A 6347-nucleotide genomic window follows, 5' to 3' on the forward strand; every position below is an offset into this window, starting at 1 on the left:
TGTTCGATAAAGTCTCTTTATATCCAAAAACCTCTGTTTTGTTTGCGCGTTTCCTTCAGTAATCCACAGGCTCAAACAGTCAAAACAGGCAGAAAAAAATCCAAATTGTATCCGTAAAGTTCATAGAAACATGTCAAACGATGTTTATATTCCATCCTCAGGTTGTTTTTAGCCTAAATAATCGATAATATTTAAACCGGACAATAACGTCGTCAATATAAAAGGTAAACAAGAAAGGTACTCTCTCGGTCGTGCGCATGAAAAAGCTCTGTGACACTTTAGGGTCCACTCATTCCGACTGCTCTTACTTCCTAATTTTTCAGAATACAAGCCTGAAACTATTTCTAAAGATTGTTGACATCTAGTGGAAGGCATAGGAACTGCAATTTGAGTCCTAAGTCAATGGATACTGTAATGGCATTGAATAGAAGACTACAAAACCCCCCCAAAAACTACTTCCTGAATGGATTTTTCTCAGGTTTTCGCCTGCCAAATCAGTTCTGTTATACTCACAGACACTATTTTAACAGTTTTGGAAACTTTAGAGTGTTTTCTATCCAGATCTACCAGTTATGTGCATATCATATCTTCTGGGCCCGAGTAGCAGGCAGTTTAATTTGGGCATGCTTTTCATCCAAAATTCCGAATGCTGCCCCCTACCCTAGTTAAGAACAAATTCTTATTTACAATGACGGCCTACAAAAAGGCAAAAGGCCAGGGATTAAAATAAAAAAATTAAAACAATATAAATATAGGACAAAACACACATCACAACAAGAGAGACAACACTACATAAAGAGATACCTAAGACAACCTAGCAAGGCAGCAACACATGGCAACACAACATGGTAGCAGCACAAAACATGGTACAAACATTATTTGGCACAGACAACAGCACAAAGGGCAAAAGGGTAGAGACAATACATCACACAAAGCAGCCACAATGAGGTTTGAGAAGGAAGGGAAGTGAGACTACCACTCCCTGGAAAATATGTTGTATTCAATTAACTAGGTAGGCCAGACCCAGCTGCTATAGAGAGCATTAGTAATGGCACAAACTCTGCCATGGTTCGTTGGACAAATCCTATGGGGAAATTGTTTTTAGATCAACACTGAAAACAAGGTTTGTGGTAAACGCAGGCTTAAACCTTGTTTTTCACAGAATTTAAGAATTTGTAATTAAATTAAAAGCAAATGCTATAATGGTCATGTTAACTGACCTCAGGAAATGTATAATCTCCTACAAGCCAATTTATGCTAGACCGAAAATGTGGTCAGAGCCATATGGATGGTGTGAAGCAGGCGAAGACCAGTACTAAACAGCATGCAATACTAACTATACAATGTGTTTTTTTTCTCCTGTTAATCACCAACATTCTAATGTACGTAAATGCAGTCCTGGATTAGGCTCAATCTGTGTCCGGGAAACTAGCCCCAAAAGAAAAGTAATTTCATCTCAATAACCAATATTGTATAAGTTTCTTTTGAGGTAGTGCAATAAGAGCAAACGCTGAATTACCTTGTAGTGGTCCGAGCTCTTCAGAGGTGCACAGAGCTGTTTAGTACTCCAGAGGGGCACAGAGCTGTCCTGTTCTTCAGAGGGGCACAGAGCTGTCCTGTTTCTTCAGAGGGGCACAGGCTGTCCCTGTTCTTCAGAGGGCGACCCAGGGCTGTCTGTCTTCCAGAGCGGGCACAGGGCTGTTCCTGTTCTTCCAGAGGGGGCACGGCTGTCCTGTTCTTCAGAGAAGGCGCGAGCTTGTTCTGTTCTTCAGAGGGGCACGGGCTGTCCTGTTGAGGGTCACGGGTTCTTTCTCAGGGGCACAATGAGCGTGTCTGTTTTTCTTCCGAGGGGGCCCAGAGCTGTTCCTGTTCTTCAGAGGGGGCACAGAGGCTTGTCCTGTTCTTCAGAGGGGAACAGGGCTGTCTGTTCTTCGAGGGGCACAGGGCTGTCCTGTTCTTCAGAGGGGCCAGACGGTGGTCCTGTTCTTCAGAGGGGCACAGGGCTGTGTTCTTTCAGAGGGGGAACAGGGCCTTCTGTCTCGTTCAGACGGGGCACAGTGGCTTCCTGTCTCTTTCAGAGCGTCGCGGTACGAGGCGTGTCCTGTGATCTTCATGGGGCGACAGGCTGTTTACCTTTTTGTGTCAGAGCGGGGCACAGGGGCCTGTTCCTGTTCTTTTCAAGGGGCACAGGGCTGTTCTGTTCTTCAGAGGAGCACAGGCTTTGTCCTATTCTTCAAGAGGGGGCCAGCAGCGTGTCTGTTCTTTCAGATGGGGCACGCAGGTCCTGTTTCTGTTCTTCAGAGGGGCACAGGCTGTTCCTGTTCTTCACGAGGGACATCTAGGACATTGTTCCTGTTCTTCAGAGGAAGGCCACGGGCGTGTCTGTTCTTTCAGAGGGCCAGGTACTTCCTGTCTCAGGTGGGATCCAGCGGACTGTTTCCTGTTCTTTCACGAGGAGACAAGGCAGTTTGTGATTCACTGACATTCGTTCAGAGGGAGCCACAGAGCTGGGTCCTGTCTCTTATCAGAAGGTACGCCACAGAGGGCTTGTCTGTTCTCTCAGAGAGGGAAAGGGCACCTCAAGCGTGGGATCCTTGGCTTTGCTTTTCAGCAACGGGCACATGGATAGCTGGTTACTTTGTCTTTCAGGAGAGCACAGAAGGGCTGTCTGGTTTCTTCAGGGGCACAAGAGCGCCGTTGTCTGTTTCTTCAGAGGGGCACAGAGCTTCGCTGTTACTTCAGAATGCTATGGTAATGGCACAGGCTGATCCTGTTCTTCTAGGAGGGAGCCACCAAGAAGCTGTGTCTCTTTTCTTCAAGAGTAGGCAACAGAAACGCTGTTGCTGTTCTTCAGAGGGGCGCACCTAGAGCCTTTCCTGTCTTTCTTCGAGGCACAGAGCCGTTCCTGTTCTTCAGCGAAGGGCCAGAAGGCTGTCCTGTTTCTTTCAGAGGGGCACAGGGCTGTCCTGTTCTTCAGAGGGGCACAGGGCTGTCCTGTTCTTCAGAGGGGCACAGGGCTGTCCTGTTCTTCAGAGGGCCATGGGGGGGAGAGAGAGAATACAGTATTCGGCATGTATTAAAAAGTGATTGATGACGTATTTTATGTGTCACGTGGTTATGCCCATATATGTTCTGTCTCTGTCTGTCTGCCTGTCTGCCTGTCTGCCTGTCTGCCTGCCTGCCTGCCAGCCAGCCAGCCARCCAACCAACCAACCAACCAACCAACCAATGTTTTTTTCTCATCAATTCAGGAGTAGGGGGCTATATGTACATGAGGATACCCAAACAACAGTTGTTTTTTCCCTGAGCATCTCATTTACCTTCAAGAGGCTGAAATATCTGGCTCTCTATGTCACTGTGTGTCCCGGTGTCAGGTTACGAGCTGGGTTTACACACACAGAGAGAATCTTGAAAATAATCAAAAAGCCTTATTTTATATGAATACAGTCTTTCCTACAACAGACAATTATAAATATAAACATTTAATGGGTTTTAAAGTGTATTACTGTGTGGTAATAATATATGTTGTATACATTTTGGGGGGGTAAAAAAACTTTCTGGCATAGTTAAATATTGCATAGTAAAATTGTTAAAATAATTATAACATGTTTAAAAGGTCTGTATTAAAGATTTAGAATTAAATAAAGGGTTTTAAAATTGTATCTTACCTTTAATGAATGGAATCTCTATGGCTCTCTCTCTCTCTCTCTCTCTCTCTCTGTATCTGTCTGTCTCGGTTTCTCAACACAAGAGAAAGGATTCTGGGAAAGATGGGCGTGTGTGTGTTTGAACCAATGTTTTTTTCTCATCAATTCAGCAGTAGGGGGCTATATGTACTGTATATAAGGATACCCAAACAACAGGTGTTTTTTCTCTGGGTGGGGATCAACAAAAAGTTTTACACCCCAGGAGAGCACCTCACAAATGTTTGAAAAACAGTTGTGAGGTGCTCTCCATGGGGTGGCTGTCGCAGTCAATCACGCCGTCCTCTTAAACATAGAAGATACCTATCCACACCGACCTATAAAAGTTAATTCCTCGTCCACCGTCTACCGAATAGCAGCACTTTGGTCCGCAGGTAGTATAACTTTTCATTACATTTCATTACATTTCATTATAGTACAACGGTTTAATGATGGTATCGCGCCGTCCCAACCTTTGCGCTCTCTTCCCCGCTACCTCTCCTCTTCCATCCTATCATCTTCTTCCTCTGCTCAAACCTTCTCACAACCTTATCTCTGAATTCTGCCTCCTCACCGCTCGCTCTCTCCCCTTTCTGGCATCCTTTGACTCTCTATGCCCTATCCTACCAGGCGGCTGCGGTCCTCGCCCTCCCGCTCGTGGCTCGACGACTCATTTGCGAGCTACAGACAGGGCTCCGGGCAGCCGAGCGGCATGGAGGAAAAACTCGCCTCCCTGCGGACCTGGCATCGCTTTCACTCCCGCTCCTCTCTACATTTTCCTCTTGTCTCCTGCTGCTAACGCCACTTTCTCCACTCTAACATTCCAAGCATCTGCCTTCTAACCCCAGGAAGCTCTTTGCCTAAACCTTCTCCTCCCTCCTGAATCCTCCCTCCCCTCCCCCCCCGTCGCCCTCCCCTCCTCCCTGCTCTGCAGATGACTTCGTCCAACTCATTTTGACACGAACGGTCGACGACATCCGATCCTCGTTTGGCTAAGTCAAACGACAATCCGCTGGTTCTGCTCACACTGCCTACCCTGTGCTGCTGACCTCTTTCTCCCCTCTCTCTCCAGATGAAAATCTCGCGTCTTGTGACGGCCGGCGCCCAACACCCTGCCCGCTTGACCCTATCCCCCTCCTCTTCTCCAGACCCAGTTTCCGAGACCTTCTCCCTTACCTCAACCCGTCGCCATACCAACTCATCCTGACCGCTGGCTACGTCCTTCCGTCTTCACGGAGCGAGAGTTGCACCCCTTCTGAAAAAACCCTACACTCGATCGCCTGCCGATGCAACAACTAAGGACCAGTCCTCCGCTTCTTTCTTTCTCTCCAAAACTCTTGAACGTGCCTGTCTTGGCCAGCTCTGCGCCGCTAATTTCTCTCTCCGAATGACGCTTCTTGATCCAAATCAGGTCAGGTTCAAGACTAGTCATTCAACTGAGACTGCCTCTTCTCTGTATCACGGAGCCGCTCCGCACTGCTAAAGCTAAACTCTCTCTCCTCTGCTCTCATCCTTCTAGACACTATCCGGCTGCCTTCGATACCTGTGAACCATCAGATCCTCCTCTCGCACCCTCTCCGAGTCGGGCATCACTCCGGCGCGGCCACGCTTGGATTGCGTCCTACCTGACAGGTCGCTCCTACCAGGTGGCGTGGCGAGATCTGTCTCCTCACCACGTGCTCTCACCACTGGTGTCCCCACAGGGCTCTGTTCTAGGCCCTCTCCTATTCTCGCTATACACCAGTCACTTGGCGCTGTCATAACCTCACATGGTCTCTCCTATCATTGCTATGCAGACGACACACAACTAATCTTCTCCTTTCCCCCTTCTGAATGAACCAGGTGGCGAATCGCATCTCTGCATGTCTGCAGACATATCAGTGTGGATGACGGATCACCACCTCAAGCTGAACCTCGGCAAGACGGAGCTGCTCTTCCTCCCGGGGAAGGACTGCCCCGTTCCATGATCTCGCCATCACGGTTGACAACTCCATTGTGTCCTCCTCCCAGAGCGCTAAGAACCTTGGCGTGATCCTGGACACAACACCTGTCGTTCTCAACTAACATCAAGGCGGTGGCCCGTTCCTGTAGGTTCATGCTCTACAACATCCGCAGAGTACGACCCTGCCTCACACAGGAAGCGGCGCAGGTCCTAATCCAGGCACTTGTCACTCTCCCGTCTGGATTACTGCAACTCGCTGTTGGCTGGGCTCCCTGCCTGTGCCATTAAACCCCTACAAACTCATCCAGAACGCCGCAGCCCGTCTGGTGTTCAACCTTCCCAAGTTCTCTCACGTCCACCCGCTCCTCCGCTCTCTCCACTGGCTTCCAGTTGAGCTCGCCATCCGCTACAAGACCATGGTGCTTGCCTACGGAGCTGTGAGGGGAACGGCACCTCAGTACCTCCAGGCTCTGATCAGGCCCTACACCCAAACAAGGGCACTGCGTTCATCCACCTCTGGCCTGCTCGCCTCCCTACCACTGAGGAAGTACAGTTCCCGCTCAGCCAGTCAAAACTGTTCCGCTGCTCTGGCCCCCCAATGGTGGAACAAACTCCCTCACGACGCCAGGACAGCGGAGTCAATCACCACCTTCCGGAGACACCTGAAACCCCACCTCTTTAAGGAATACCTAGGATAGGATAAAGTAATCCTTCTCACCCCC

General features: G+C 48.8%; 1 long non-coding RNA gene across 1 annotated transcript in view; it reads right to left on the minus strand.

The window, feature by feature from the left end:
• Positions 1 to 6347, minus strand: part of LOC139027450 (uncharacterized) — a 143460-nt gene that overhangs the window by 2663 nt on the left and 134450 nt on the right. The gene's annotated exons all lie outside the window — the stretch shown is intronic.

This window comes from Salvelinus sp. IW2-2015, unplaced genomic scaffold (assembly GCF_002910315.2).
Source record: "Salvelinus sp. IW2-2015 unplaced genomic scaffold, ASM291031v2 Un_scaffold16416, whole genome shotgun sequence".
Classification (NCBI taxonomy): Eukaryota; Metazoa; Chordata; class Actinopteri; order Salmoniformes; family Salmonidae; genus Salvelinus; species Salvelinus sp. IW2-2015.